Source organism: Puma concolor, chromosome E3 (assembly GCF_028749965.1).
Source record: "Puma concolor isolate L17-30 chromosome E3, mPumCon1.1.hap2, whole genome shotgun sequence".
Classification (NCBI taxonomy): Eukaryota; Metazoa; Chordata; class Mammalia; order Carnivora; family Felidae; genus Puma; species Puma concolor.
The window spans coordinates 24,375,020-24,390,372 of NC_141682.1; positions in this window are offsets into that span (position 1 = coordinate 24,375,020).

Below are 15,353 nucleotides of genomic sequence, written 5' to 3' on the forward strand. Positions count from 1 at the left end.
GTTTTAGTGACAATATACTATACAGGTATATTCTCATTATAAAATAAAGCCAGTAAAGGGAAATATTTCCTTTTGTGATATATTATGGGTAATTTTCCTTGCCACTGTATACATTTACCTAAGTATGCTATTCACATAACTTACTTAATCAATGTATTGATATATTTTTTAATTGCCTCTAATTTTTCAGTAGTATAAATTATTCCATAAAATATGTTCATGTACATCTCTGATTATTTCATTGGGACAAATTCTTACTCGTGGGATATTTTTTCTGTCAGTGTCATTACTCAGTTTAGTTGGCACAACAAAAAGAACAGTTAAGAGAAAAGAGTAGGCTACAAGACAATGTATAGAATAATAGAAAATATATCAAAATGTTAAAAAAGAGGTTCTCTTTCAGGGTAAATTTACAAGTGATTTTTACTAATCTGTGCTTTCTTGTTTCACTCTCCCTCTCTGTATACATAGATAGAGATATTATGGATATATACATTAAATATATGTAATCACCTGTGACATAAAAATAAGACTTTTTTTTAAATTTTTAAGTTTATTTATTTTGAGAGAGAGAGCGAGAGAGCACAAGTGGGTTAGGGGCAGAGAGAGAGGGAGAGAGAATTCAAGTAGGCTCTACACTATCAACACAGAGCCCGATGCAGGGCTAGAACTCATAACTGTGAGACCATGACCTGAGCTGAAATCAAGAGTCGGATGCTTAACCAACTGAGACATCTAGGTGCCTCATAATAATAATGTTTTTCTCTTCATCTTCTGGGATCCCTATGATTCTGATGTTGTTCCTTTTAATGAGTCACTGATTTCTCTAATTCTTAAATTGTGCTCTTTTGCCTCAGTTTCCCCCCTTTTTTCTGCTTCATTATTCTCCATAAGTTTGTCCTCTGTATCGCTGATTCACTTCTCTACCTCATCCATCCTTGCCTCTGTGGGATTGCAGCTCAGTTACAGCATTTTTTATTCATCCTGACTAGCTTTTACTTCTTTTATCTCCACAGAAAGGGATTCTAATCTATTTTGACCCCAGCTAGTATTCTTATTATCGCAATTCTAAATTCTGGTTCAGACATCTTGCTTGTATCTGTATTGGTTGAGTCCCTGGCTGTCATTTCTTCCTGCTCTTTCTTTTGGGGTGAATTCCTTCATTTTGTCATTTTGAAAGAAGAAAAGGAATTAATGAGGTAAAAAAATTTTAAATTAAAAAATTAAAAACAACACACACACACACACACACACACACACACACACACGTCAAATAAATGACGCTAGATCCTAGGTGTGTTTTGGTGTGGGTGTTGAAAGGGGCTTAATAGAGAAAAAAAGGGGGAAAATGGAAAACATTTGAAAATTTGAAAAAATGAATACAATAAAACAGAATAAAATGAAATGATGGAAGTAAAATAGAATTTGAAACATTTACAAAAAAGTAAAAAATATAGTAGAAAAAATTAAAGAAATATTTTTAATAGAAATTGAAAATAAAAATAAAATTTTCTCTTTCTGTATTCAAGAAAAAGAAAAGAAATGAAAGAGAGAAAAGAAGAAAATTGAATAGGTGGACCAGTGAACAGACTGAAATACGATTTAAATTACATCGTTTTCCCCTAGAAGTCAAATTATGAAGCACTTTATAGTCTGTAAACTAAGCAGGCGGAGAGACTCCTGTTCCTGAAGAGCAAGGTTGGCCCAGTTGGGCGGGGCTTAGTGTAATGGCTCTGTTTTCCACTAGATGGCGCTGCTTAGCTTACTGGGGTGGATTGTTGTGGTGCCTGCGGGTGTGTATGCACATGCGCGGGAGCGGTGAAAATGGCGTCACCCAGCTGCCCAGTCTCTAGTATTGGAACTCTTCTCCCAGATCAACAATTTCGCACCTGTCTCCAGTTTCTGTCCACGCCATGCTTTTACACTGTCTGTGACCAAGCTGTCACGTTGCCAGGCAGCACCTCCCTCCTGAGTTTTATCTCAGATGCAGCTGTGTTTTCTGACCCCTCACTTCTGAGGGACTGTGGCTTTGACCTGTTCTGACCCTCTGTGGGAGGGTCTCACCGAGCAATGGCCAGGTGCCAACCCGCACCCAGGAACGTTCGCAGGACTGTGCTGCTACCGATGCCCAGAGTCTGAGGCTGCGTGCCAGCCCACCCCAGAAAAAGTTCACAAGATTGTGTAGCAGCAGCATTTCAGGGACTATGGCAAATCACAACATGATCTGGCACCAGGCTTCACCCCCAACGACCTTGTTCCAGCACCAGCAAATGTGGTTGTTCTCTGTGGTCCACTGGGGCTTTGCCTGTGGAGGGGGGCCCACACAGCCTCTACCAGATGTCCTCCCAGCAGGGGAACTGCCTCTCCCTGTGTGTCCTAAGAACTTCTTGGACCCCACTCTGCTCCTGGGGATTCGTCCTTCCCACCAGAGCACTGCCAGTTATTGAGCTGCAGAGTTTCAGACTCTGCACTACCCCTGTTTATAGAGTCTTAATGGAATTTAAACCCTCTCCTTTCTCCTTTCTCTCTTTTAAGTTCAGTCCCTGCATCTGTTTCCACTTTCCACTTTCTCTCCAGCTGCTTTTGGGGGGGCTGCTTTTCCCGTACTCTCCCCCCATCTCCATCCTCTCTCCACCAGCTCCCTGCCCTCAGCGGCTTCTCTCTACCCCAGTTCACCTCTCCATGCCGCATACCTGCTGAGTTCTGTGGTTCAGGTTGTGCACATTGTTGTGTTAATCCTCAAATCAGTTTTCTCGGTGTGCAGGATGGTTTAGTGTTGGTCTGGCTGTCCATAATAAGAATATTTTTAAAAGATGGCAAGCTAGTTGAAGTCAGGGATAACACTTGAAATCAGGTCTATGTCACTATAGGACAGAATAAATTAAGGCTGGATTGGCTTCTTTTTAAAAATCAAGTTAGGGGCACCTGGGTGGCTCAGTTGGTTAAGCATCCAACTTCGGTTCAGGTCATGATCCCACAGCCTATGAGTTCAAGCCCTGCATTGGGCTGTGTGCTGACAGCTCAGAGCTTGGAGCCTGCTTTGGATTCTGTGTCTCCCACTCTCTCTGCTCCTCCCTAACTTGTGCTCTGTCTCTCAAAAATAAATAAACATTAAAAAAAATAAAAATCAAGTTAAATTTGGGGAGCCTGGGTGGCTCAGTAGGTTGGTTGAGCGTCCAACTTCAACTCAGGTCATGATCTCACTATTCATGGGTTCAAGCCCCCTAAGGTAAAAAAAAATTTTTTTTAATTAAAAAATTAAAAACAGGGGCGCCTGGGTGGTGCAGTCGGTTAAGCGTCCGGCTTCAACCAGGTCACGATCTCGCGGTCCGGGAGTTCGAGCCCCACGTCAGGCTCTGGGCTGATGGCTCGGAGCCTGGAGCCTGTTTCCGATTCTGTGTCTCCCTCTCTCTCTGCCCCTCCCCCGTTCATGCTCTGTCTCTCTCTGTCCCAAAAATAAATAAATGTTAAAAAAAAAAAATTTAAAAAATTAAAAACAATAACACACACACACAAATCAAATAAATGGTGCTATATCCTATGTGTGTTTTGGTCTGCGTGTTGAAAGGGGCTTGACATATTAGAGTAAAAAAGGGGGGGGGAGGAAAACATTTGAAAATTTGAAAAAATGTGCTGACAGCTCAGAGCCTGGAGCCTGCTTAGGATTCTGTGTCTCTTTCTGTGCCTTTCCCCCACTCATTTTCTCTCTCTCTCTCTCTCTCAAAAATAAATAAACATTAATTTTTTAAAAATCAAGTTACATTTATATTTTTCTCTTTCTATATATAGAAAGTTCCAGGGCACCTGGCTGGCTCAGTCAGTAGAGCATGCAGCTCCTGATCTCAGGATCGTGAGTTCAAGCCCCACATTGGGCGTGGAGCCTACTTAATTAAAAAAAAAAAAAGTTCCCTCAGCCCCTTTTTTTTCAATTCCCACATAGGCAACTATTGCTCTGATTTATATTACAATAGATTACTTTTCTTGGTTCTTAAATTTTCTATAAATGGTGTCAACAGTATGTACTCTTTTGTATCTGGTTTCTTTCAGGAATTCAAGTCTGAATTCCTGGTAGAACAAAGATTGGCATCCAAGTCTGCTCTTTCACAAAGCCTACACGCTTACCCACAAAGCTACACGTGAGCGGGAGCAACCCTCACCTTCCCAGGTCCCACATGAGGAATGACAAAAAGTCCTTGGAGACAGTTCAACATCTGAGATGTTGGGCAGTTCAACATCTGAGATGGTGAGAAAGCCCCACACTTCCTTCTATCAAGATGTTTGTATAAGGTATAGTTGATCCATGTTGTAAAAACTTATCTTGGGTACAAAGTGGTGTTGTCTCTGAACCTCTGTCATGATTAGGCCATATACAACTTCCTTTTTCTCTGGGAGCATCAGCGTCCATATTTATAAAACATACCTACAATCTATTTCTCACTACTGCTGGGGCCATCACTGTGCTCCAGTCTGTCACCATGTCTCATTTGGATCATTGCCATGTTCTCCTAACTAGCCCTTCTACAGTCGTATTGTCAATATACTAGCCAAAGGGATACTATTAAATCAGAGTCGGATCATGTCACTCTGTTTAAACCTGATCAATCCAGAGCAAAAGCCAAAGCCCTATGGTCACCTACAAGGTTCTCCTTGTCTGACCCCTGTTGTCACCCTTTCTCATCTCCTACCACTCTTACTCTGATTCATTCTGCTTCTTTCTCATTGGTCTCTGTGTTGTTCCTTGGATATGATGAGGTCTACCACTATAGGTAGATGGGCATTTCTTAGAGAATGTGGTGAGAGTGAGTGAGAAAGGAAGCTTAAAAGGAACCAACACATCCCTTTGTTGTCAATACTGTCAACATTACCACTTCTAGGCCACTTCGGAAAAATCAATATGACATGAGACTTATACTGTCCCCTAAGTACACAGACTTTTTGCCAAAAACAATGGTGTCGTGGTCACGTTTCCTTTCCTTTCCTTTTTTTAACATTTATTTATTTTTGAGACAGAGACACAGAGCATGAATGGGGGAGGGTCAGAGAGAGGGACACACAGAATCTGAAACAGGCTCCAGGCTCCGAGCTGTCAGCACAGAGCCCGACGCGGGGCTCGAACTCACGGACCGCGAGATCATGAGCTGAAGTCGGCCGCTTAACTGACTGAGCCACCCAGGCGCCCCTCCTTTTCTTTTTTTCTACCAACATCAATTCCCTTTTTTTCTGGAGTCATCCTTGAGTTTTCTTTGGAGAACCATTCATCCCCCTTTTCTAGTCCATGTGATTCAAGTTGGGTCGATCCCATTTCTGGCTCTAGGTCTAGCCAATTAGCTTATCCTATCACTCAGGTCTTAGTGTTTGGTTCTGGAGTAGGCATGGGCCACAATTTAACCCGATGTAAGTCATGCCCACCCAGAGTGTTTTCTAGAAGATTGCAGAAAGGAAGATTGCAGGGGTGAGAGGGCTACTAGCAGAAAGGACTGTGTGATCTAAGAGCTGTGGGGAGTATCACATGGGGCTTGGGAGTGAAGCTAACACAAAGAAAAACAGAACTGAGAGATGGAAAGGATTCCAGCCTTGATGATAAAATGTCTCTGGACCCAGGACTACTTTAAGCTGGGTGTATATCCCAGACTTGTTAGTTATTTGGACTAATAAATTTACTATTGTGCTTATAACATTTTGAGTTCATTTCTTTCACTAGGGACCAGAAGACTCCCAGAAAATATAGAGGATAAAAGTACTATCCTCCCACTTGGATGGAGTGATGCCATATTTGTGTATTAAAGTGAGTGTATTCCATATCCAGTCCCGGATGAAGGATCTACAAATCTTCTGAGGAACATTTTTCTATCTTTTTAAAAAAAAATTTAAAAATATTGATTATTGAGAGACAGAGAGAGACAGAGCACGAGCAGGGGAAGGACAGAGAGAGAGGGAGACACAGAATCCAAAGCAGGATACAGGCTCTGAGCTGTCAGCACAGAGCCCGATGCGGGGCTCGAATTCACGAACTGTGAGATCATGACCTGAGCTGAAGTCAGACGCTTAACCGACGTCAGACGCTTAACCGACTGAGCCACCCAGGTGTCCCGGAACATTTTTCTATCTTAGATGACACCAGTGAGAGCCCTGTGCTACTAAAAGAAAAAGGGAATTTGAATTCTGGCAAAAAAGTAGACTGTCCCTGATCCCAGACTTCTTTAGCTATCTCAGTAAAGCTCAAAGTTCACTAAATTATCTCCACAGAACCTACAGCATTGATGTGAATCAGGTGTATGGTCAGTGGTACTCAAACTTCCAGGCTCATACATATACCATCTAATAGGATGGTAGGGTTCCAGGATATTATTAGCAAAGTCTTCTATGACCTGCTGGGCTAATGAAGAGTGGTTGCATAATATAAGATCGTTCTTATTTATTAACCAGACCCTAGTTTCCAATGACCAATGTACTATATCTGTGTGTAGTCTTAGCTAGGGGCAATACATCAATTGTTGTAATATTAGACAAATGCAAATTTGTCTACATCTATCTTCTAGGACACTTTCTTTCTCCAAAGAAACTCCAAACTTTCTTCCTGCTTCTGAAAAAGTTAGCATCATTCTCCTAGTGTAAAAAAATATTCTTTCATTAATAAGATTCTTTAAAGATTAAAAGACATACACAGATTACCTGTAATGATGAGGTGGGCTGTTGAAAGCATACAGAAGATGACTATCACAGGGGAGTTCTTGAAGGAATCTGTTTTTCTTGCCTATGTGGAATCCATTTCACTTTCTACTGGCAACAGAGCCTACATTTTCTTTTAGGGAAACATCAATTCCTACCTGAGCCCATGTGATGCCGGTAGGAGCCATAACCTCCACACCAATCATAACATTTCTCTCTCTGGCCACATTTGGTTCGGGGAAGGGGATGATTAACAAGACAGCCAATGAAAACCTTCCCCTGGAGAGAGTTTAGCCAGCATTTTGGCTAACTGAAAAGTCTTGCAAGAAGCTGGCTTTGTATGGTCAGCACCGCGGACAGCAGCAGTTGTGGGTTTTGCCTTTTATGCAGGAGGTCTCTACTGGGAAGTTGCTCTCCCAAATGCCACTTGCAGCTTTGAAATAGACACAGTAAGAAAGATGAAATAGACACAGTAAGAAAGTGACCTCCTCCAGCCATGTTATTCAGTTGGTACGGATGAGAGATATCACAGTCAGATTGCCTTTAAAACTAGAAACATACAGTCGATTCTTGATATTTGCCCTTGCAATAGTTATGTTCTATAAAGTTGACACAAACATTGAATTAGCAGATACTGAACTATTGTTCCTAAGTGAAATATAAAGTTAGGCTCTTGCAAGTTTCTTATCATAACATATTCATCAACCGATCAACAAATAACTTTTTAAAATGTGCATTTCTGTTTAAAGATACCTTATTTAATATATATGAGCAAGTCATTGACATTGAACTCATGGCAAATGACACTATAACTCATGCATAAATGAAACTTACCCAACACATATATTTTCTCTAAAAGGCACATCACAGCTGTTTTGTGCTTATCAATACTGGGCAGAATGTCAACACTATACTCGGGAGCCATTTTAAACAGCAAAATCACCAATAAAAAGTATGAAAATGTGAAAAACATGGCACTAAATAGACTGCAAAAAGAACACTTGTTTATGGCATGGGAGCTCAAACAAGAAGGCAGAGAAGATGATATCCCAGCTCAAGAAGAAGGAGAAAATTTGCCCTTCCTCTGCCTTTTTCTTCTTTTCTGGTTCTCTATATATTAGATGATGCCTGCCCACATTGGTGAGGATGAGCTTTACTCACTTCACCAACTGAAATGCTAATCTCTTCCAGAAACACCTTCACAGAAGTACTCAGAAATAATGTTTTACCAGCTGTGTGGGCATCCTTTACCCCCAGTCAAGTTGACACATAAAATTATTATTCTGGGGCACCTGGGTGGCTCAGTTGGTTGAGAGTCCCACTTTGCCTCAGGTCATGATCTTGCAATTCACAAGTTTGAACCCCACGTCGGGCTCTGTGCTGACAGCTCAGAGCCTGGAGCCTGTTTCAGATTCTGTGTCTCCCTTTCTTTCTACCCCCACCCCCACCCCCGCCATGATCTGTCTCTCTCAAAAAAAAAAAAAAAAAAAAACCCATAAAAAAATTAACCGTCATTCCAAGTCTCAGTAAAAGATACTCAGAGGTTATAGAAGCCAAATCCCATATGGCCCTACCTAATTCAGTTTGCTCTTCCTTCTCTTGCATCTCTGGTCGATGATTAGGTTACTGACGAGACTTTTTCTTTCTTAATATAGGCATTTTCAGCTATCAATTTCCATCTAAAAACTGCTTGAGCTACATCCCATAAATTTTGATATGTTGTATCTTCATTTTCACTCATCTCAAAGTATTTTCTTTTCTTTCTTTCTTTTTTTTCCCATCTCAAAGTATTTTCTAATTTCCTTTGGTGTTTCTTCTTTGGCCATCAGTTAATTAGGAGTATCTTATTTAATTTCCACATGTTGGTGAATTTCCCACATTTCTCTCTGTTGCTGATTTCTGATTTAACTCAACTATGGCCAGAGAATGTACAATGTATAATTCCAACCTTTTAAACAAACTGGGAGTTGTTTTATGCCCTACCATATGGTCTGTTCTGGAGTCCTACATGATTTAGTACCACTAAACCGGTTACCACTCTAACCCTCATATCCTATATTTGCCCCTCATTTACTTGTCTCATGTTGGCCGTCTTGCTGTTTCTCAAACACACCCAGGTGTGTACATTCCTGTCTCAAGGTCTTTGTGTTGTGATTCCCTCTGCCTAGAACACTTCTTCCTCATTTTTGTCTAATTCACTGTTTCACCTCCTTCAGATCTCTGCTCAAAAGTCACCTTCCCAGCAAGACTTTGGTGACCACTCTATTTAAATTGCAACCTCCAATGTTCTGTTCCCCTTTCCTGCTTTATTTTTGTCCATAGCTCCAATTTTCATCGGACACACTGTATGTTATTTGTTTGTGTCTGTCTTTCTCCATTAGAATGTAAGCTCCTGAGAGCAGGTTTTATTTACTACTTTATCTTCAGTGTGCAGAACAGTGCCTGGCACACAATAGAATCTTAATATGTATTTTATGAATAAATGAGTCAATAAAATAATAGAATCAGTTCCAATTTGGGTTATGGTTGGCTTGCCTAGCTCCAGAAGGCTATGCCTGGGGAGAACTGTGTTGTCTCAGGCAGGGGAAATGCCCAGCTAGCTACAGGCTGAACGGTTGAATGCGCCAATAAGAGACAGGTCTGTTTGCATTGACAGAAAAAGAAGAATGGATGTTTAATGTTATTATTCTTTCAGGTTGTTTCTATGTTTGAGAAGTTTCATAATAAAATGTTTAGAAAATAAGTAGAGTAGTTAGCAATGTGTTCATTGATCAAATGTGGGCATTTTTTCATCTGCAATGAAGTTGATGATCTGTTGTTTCATGGTTTGATCAATAGCTTACTCAACAATTGATTGATATTCACAATGTTGTCAAGTACTTCTTAGAAAATAATTAATTTAGATTCTCAAGAGGGCGTTTGCTTTTTTTTTAAGTTTATTTATTTTGAGAGAGACAGAGACAGCATGAGCAGGGGAGGGGCAGAGAGTGGGGGGAGAAAATCCAAGAAGGCTCTGCACTACCAGTGCAGAGCCCAATGTGGGGCTCAAGCTCATGAACCGTGAGATCATGACCTGAGCCAAAACCAAGAGTTCTATGCTTAACCAACTGAGGCCCCAGGCCCCCGGGAGTTTGCTTTTTCAATAGCTATTAATGTTTTCTCAGCTCTCTCTTTTCTTTAAAAAATTGAAATGTGCGGCTCCTGGGTGTCTCAGTCTGTTGAGCGTCTGACTTTAACTCAGGTCGTGATCTTGCTGAGTTCGAGCCTCACATCCGACTCACTGCTATCAGTGCAGAACCCACTTCAGATCCTCTGCCCCCTCCCTCTGCCCCTCCCCCACTCATGCTTGCTCTCAAAAACAAAATTAAAATTAAAATTTTTAATAAAAAATTGAAATGTACTTAAATTTTATTTGATAACATCAATCATTGTAAAAATATTAAGCAATACAGAAAAATGAAAATTGTGCTTAATAACCACTTGTCTCAGAATCCCACTTTATTATTAACTATTTTGTGTATTCTTTCAGACTTAAAAATTATTATATAAATATATAAAGTGATTTGTATAACCTAAGTGAGCTTGTATTTTTCTGTAATCTTCTGTTTTCACTTAACTACAAATTATGGTAATATTTCCATGTAAATACATAAAGGAGTATCTTATTTTTAATAGCTGCATAGTATTTCATATACTTCTTGATCTGTAGATATTTTTCCTTATCCCATTTAGCCAGTGAGCTTTCATTAAAATATGATGGAAGTAAGCAAAAATTTAAAAGCATTTTTAAAGTTAAAGTTAAAACATATTTGAAGAGTACCAGGTCTTTTCCAGGTTTGTTCCCCCTAGCTGAATTCAAGATACCCAATAGAAGCTTTCAAATTTTGTTTTCCAAAACTCTAGACCATGATGTCAATGGTGCCCCCTGGTGTTGTGTGGGGCACAACTAATTAATATTTCATTCTGCTCTGAGTATTAGAAATCCTGATTAACAGTGGCTCAAACAGCTGAGTCTAGAGGATGCAACTAAAGCAAGGCTCAGGTGGAAATTTATAACTCTAATGCATATACTTAAAAAGAATGTTTTTTGACAAGGATACAAAGAAACTAGATCTCTCATACCTGGCTGGTGGAAATGTAAACTGGTACTCTGGAAAATAGTTTGGCAGCTTCTTATAAAACCACACAAGCATTTACCATAAAGCCCAGCAATCACATCCTTGGGCATTGTTTTCCAGAGGAGTGAAGGTATTTTTCAGACAAATACCTCTTTATAAATGTTTATAATAGCTTTATTAGTAAAAGCCGAAAACTGGGAATAACCCAAAGGTCTTCAGTAGGTAAATAAACAAACTGTGATACATGCATACAGTGGAATACCACTCAACAATAAAAAAGAATGAATAGTGATAAATGTAACAACTTGGCTAGATCTCAAGGGCATTGTGCTTAGTGCAAAAAAAAGCACATTTCATGTAACATTGCATAACAACTATACTTAAAAATTTTTTTAATTCAAAAAAATCTAATTTCAGAAGGTCACATACTATATGATTCCATCTATTTAATATTCTCAAATTGACAAAGCTGTGGGGGGAAATAGAGAACAGATTGATGGTTGCTAAAGGACAGGGTTGGGGGTAGGAGAGGGTGAGTGGGACTACAGAGGGGGCAGCAGGGGGGAGTTACTTTGTGTATCTTGTGTATCCAATTCTGTATCTTGATTGTGTGCAATTGCACGAATCTATACATGTGACTAAAGTGCACAGAATGCCCCCCTCTCTCACACAAAAGTGTATGTTAAAAGTAGTGAAAACAGGGGCTCCTGGCCGGCTCTGTTGGAAGAGCATGCGACTCTTGATCCCGGGGTCATGAGTTTGAGTCCCACGTTGAATGTAGAGATTACTCAAATAAATAAAACAAAAAAAAAGTGATGAAAACGAAATATGGTATGTAGTCTAGTTTTCATGCTATGCTAACGTCAGTTTCCTGGTTTTGATATTGTACTTCAGTTATTTAAGATGTCCTCAAAGGTAGAAGCTGGGTGAAAGGGTTCAAAGACTCTATGTACTAGTGTTGCAACTCCTTGGGAGCCTTGTGAGTATAATTATTTCAAAATTAGAAGTTTAAAAAATGTTTAAAGCATATTTGAAAATCAATGATCTAAGCTTCCACCTCAAGAGGCTAAATGAGAAAAACAAATTAAATCCAAAGCAAGGGGAAGGAGGGGCACCTGGGTGGCTCAGCTGGTTAAGAATTTTGACTCTTGATTTCCACTCAGGTCCTGATCTCATGGTTTATGGGATTGAGCCCTGTGTCAGGGTCTGTGCTGACAGCGTGGAGCCTACTTGGGATTCTCTCACTCCTTCTCTGTCCCTCGCCTCGTCGCATGCAGGTGTGTGCTCTCTCTCAAAATAAATAAACATTTAAAAAAAAGAGAAGAAAATGGAAGGAAACAGATAATAAAGAGATTTCAATAAAATAATAGATATATGTTATTTCTATAAAATTTTGATGCCTGGTAGTGTAAGTTTTCATTCTTCAAGATTGCTTTGGTTATTCTAGGTCTTTTGCATGTCCTTTTAAAAAAGATTTTATTTTTAAGTAATCCCTACACTCAGCATGGGACTTGAACTCACAACCTTGGGTTTAAGAGTCACATGCTCTACTCTAAGTAAAATAAGCCTCCTAAAAAAGAAAAAAAAAAGTCACATGCTCCACTGACTAAGCCAGCCAGATGCCCCAGCATGTCCTTATTAAGTTTAGAATTAGCTTGTCAAATTCCACAAAAGAACCTTCCTGTGATTTTGATGGGCAACATGTTGTATCCATAGACCAATTTTACGAGAACTGGCATTACAACATTTTCTCTGTACTAATGAGTGTTCTAACCATGAAGATTTATTAAGATTTCATTTGTTCAAATTTTAAAAATTTCTTTCAGCAATATTTTGTAGTTTTCAGTATAAAGGTCTTATCTATCTTTGTCAGATTTATTCCCAAGTATTTGATGGGTTTGGTGCCATTAGTTTTGTTTGTTAGTTCCATTTTCTACTTGTGTGTTACTAGTGTCCAGAAGTCAGTGCAACCGCTCAAGGACATCAGTTTCCTGTTTGGCTTCACCATCCTAGCATGTCAGAATCACACAATGGCTGCTGCCTCCTCAGGTCTGGAATCTACCTTCCTGGGAGGAAGAAGAAGCAAGTGACAAGATGGAAGGGATAGCACCTAGATCAGGAAAGAAAAATATTCCCAGAAATCTCTACAGTCTTCTGTTTCATTTCAGTCATCAGAACGGGGTCTAGTTACTCCTAGATGCTGGGGAGGTGAAGATGGAATTTTTAAGCTGGGTACATTGCTGCTCCAAACAAAATCTGAGTTCTATTGGTAAATCCTAGAGGAGAATAGTAGGTGGGAAGCTAGCAGTGACAGCCACAGTGTAGAAAAGGATTTAGTACTTTCATAAGACCATGTACTCCTTGAACCCTCTCACTATGGTTTTTCTAAACAGTTTTTATTTAATTTAGTGTTTTATGTTATTTTGGCTATGTAAATATTATTCCACACTGATCTGTGTGGTGTGCTATGATTGAATTTCCTCTCTTGGTCAACTTTTGTGTTTTTCTTGGAGTTATTGTGGTTTCTTGTTTTTGTTTGCTTAGTTTTCTATGTCACTGTCTCTAACTCTTCCTAAACTTTCCAACAGAATTGCAAAACCTCACTAAAAAAAGAATTTTTTTTCATGCAGTCAGACACATGGTTTCCCTTTTTTTCACCCTTAGATACTTCTTTCCTGGAGACTTTTTGTAATCTTACTCAGTCTGAACTAGGATTTTTTTTCTCTAAGCATTCTGAAATTTTTTTTAGTCTCTCCCTGTGTCCCTGTTGTCTCTAGTTCTTATGGTTTAATCCTTCATTTTGGTTGATTATATTTTCCAGTAGCCTCCTGACAAAGCAGCCATAGGAAGTACATTTTTTCAGGCATTGGGTGAAAACACCTTTATTCCCTCCTTGCACTTGATTGATACAATTTTTATGGGAAAGAATTCTAGATTGATAATAATGACCCCTCATTAGTGCGAAGGCATCACTTTATCATGTTTAGCTTCTTGTGCTGCTTTTGAAAGTCTAATTAAAGATTCTGATTTCTTTCTTTCTTTTCTTTCTTTCTTTCTTTCTTTCTTTCTTTCTTTCTTTCTTTCTTTCTTCCTCTCTCTTGGTGACACTGTAGCCTTTTCCCTCTATGAAAGTTTTTAAGATATTTTTGTTCTTGGCATTCTAAAATTTCCCAATTATATGCCCTGGTAAGGATTTTTTCAAATACATTGTGCTGGGTATTTTTAATCTAGATGCTTATGTTCTTCAGTCCTGGACATCGTCTTCTATTACTTCCTGGTGGAAAGTACTGTCTCTTTCTAGAAGTCCTGCCCAGTTGATTATTGAACTACAGTGAATTATGTCTCTAATTTCATTAGCTTTTTAAAAATTCTGCTTTTTAGGAGATTTCTGCAACTTTATCTTCCAACTCTTTTGTTCAATTTTAAATTTCTTCTATTGCAACTTTAATTTCCAAAAGCCATCTGTATTCATTTTTTTTAAATAATGTCATTGTTTTATAGATACAATATCTTTTCAAACATGCTAAGTATAATTTTAAATAAATAAATTTTCTTCAGCTCTCTGCTTTGTCTCAATGTCCTTCAAGTTTCTTCTTCTTATTTATTTATTTATTTATTTATTTTTTGCTTGTTTTGCCTGTCTTTCAAAGTTAAGGGGTTTCCTTAAACATCTGAGCATTTTGAGCTGACTATTCATCTTTAACAGTGAGGTATTAAAAAATTGTGGATGTGAAAGAAAAAAAAATTAAAAAAAAAAAATTGTGGATGTGAGGTGTGACTTTTTAACTCAGAAGGCTCCAATGTAAGGTGTTCAGAGGAGTTCAGCCATTTGTGTCAGAATCCAAATGTCACTGTCTTTTATCAAGCCCTGTCTATTTCTCTAGAAAAGAATGCCAATTTCCTGCCGACTGTCATCTGCATCAGTCTGGGACCAAATGACAGACATGGGCTGGGTTGGAGATGGTGCCTCAGTCTTTAGGTGGTAATCTTTTACTTGGTTACCAAGGTTTCAGAAAAGTTCAGAATAGCTGAACAATGCCGGGGTTAGGGGTACCAGACTCCACACAGTTGAAAATCTGCATACAACTTTTGGTTCCCCAAAAATGTAACTACAAATACTCTACTGTTGACTGGAAGTCTTACCAATAATAAAAGCAGTTGATTTACACACATACATATTGTATGTTATATGTATTATATACCAATATATAATTTGTATATATAATATACAATAAAGTAAACTAGACAAAAAATATTATTAAGAAAATCATAAGAGGATGGGGCGCCTGGGTGGCTCAGTCGGTTAAGCATCCGACTTCAGCTCAAGTCATGATCTCACGGTTGGTGGGTTTGAGCCCTGCGTGGGGCTCTTTGCTGACAGCTCGGAGCCTGGAGCCTGCTTAGGATTCTGTGTCTCCCTCTCTCTTTCTCTTTCTCTCTCTCTTTCTCTCTCTCTCTCTCTCTTCCTCCCCCACTCAAGCTCTGTTTCTCTCTGTCTCTCAAAAAGTAAATGAACATTAAAAAAATTTTAAAGAGGGGCGCCTGGGTGGCGCAGTCGGTTAAGCG